Genomic DNA, 1267 nt, shown 5'->3' with positions numbered 1-1267 from the left:
TCCTTCCAGCTCTTCTTGCAGATGGGTGTCACATTTGCAAATCTCCAGCCATCTGGGACCTCCCCAGTTAGCCAGGAATGCTGGTACATGGTGGAAAGTGGCTTGGTGAGTACCCTTGGGGGGGTCCCATCCAGCCCCATGTGTGTCTAGGTGGTGTAGTAGGTCACTGACCATTTCCTCTTGGGTTATGGGGGCTTCATTCTGTTCCTCATCCAGCTCCATGGGCTGGATGCTCAGAGGACAAGTGGCCTTGCTGTTAAAGACTGAGGCAAAGGTGGCACTCAGTACCTCAGCCTTTTCCTCACCCTTCCTCACTGTATTTCCTCCACATCCAATAAAGGATGGAGATCCTCCTTAGGTCTTCCTTTGCTGTTCATGTATTTATAGTTATATTTATAAAGATAGAATAGATTTATAATAGATTTCCATAAAATGAGGATAAACAATTATAAATATTCTGCCTTCTTAGAGGGTGCTTTGGAATGTTTTCCTCTGTTTGCATGATACCTCATTGTCCTTTTAAAGAAACACCAAATGGAGGAGGGTGTCATAGTCTTACAGCACACCACAGAAGAGGCAGAATCCACCCAACGCTGTGGCCATCCAGGCAAGGTGCTGCCAGAGGAGCTCTGCCACCCATCAGCAGGGACAACGCACTGCTCTGGAGCAGTTTCACCCGTGATGTCCCTTGCTCCCCAGTGCTAGTCATGGCACTCCTCATGCTAGAGCCATAGCTTCTTTTCTTTTTTGTATCTTGAAAAATATCTGGCAGCTGGTCCCTGAGCAGGGTTCTGGAGCAGGTTTGGTGCAGCAGACACCTGCAGGAGGTGACTCAACCAAACCACCTGAGTAACTGAAACTGGAAAGGACTCAGAAGGGGTACAAAGGGATAGGAAAGGAATGAGAGTTCCTGATCATGGTGCACAAACCCTTTTTAATTAGACTCTCAGTGTCTCTTCTATACCTTTATAAACAAGTTTCTGGATGCAGGAGGCCTGTTGAGACATTACATTTATTTTTTGGTATTTGACCCAGGTCAGACAGAGGAGGCAAAAGGGTTCTCTGCAGTGCCCACTGCAGCGTGGAGATTTGCTCTGCAGGGCACACAGCTTTGTGGAAGCTCTAACACCTTGGGGGGGAGCTTTACGGTCAGCTCTCCTTCCTGCACACATTTCATATTCCTGCCCCCTGCAGAAGAGGGCAGGAAAGGTTTCTGGGAAACTGAGCTCTGCCTTGTCACAAAAGGAGGACAAATTTGCCCCGAAGT

Source organism: Merops nubicus, unplaced genomic scaffold (assembly GCF_000691845.1).
Source record: "Merops nubicus isolate BGI_N331 unplaced genomic scaffold, ASM69184v1 scaffold13796, whole genome shotgun sequence".
NCBI lineage: Eukaryota > Metazoa > Chordata > Aves > Coraciiformes > Meropidae > Merops > Merops nubicus.
This window is presented reverse-complemented; position numbering follows the sequence as displayed.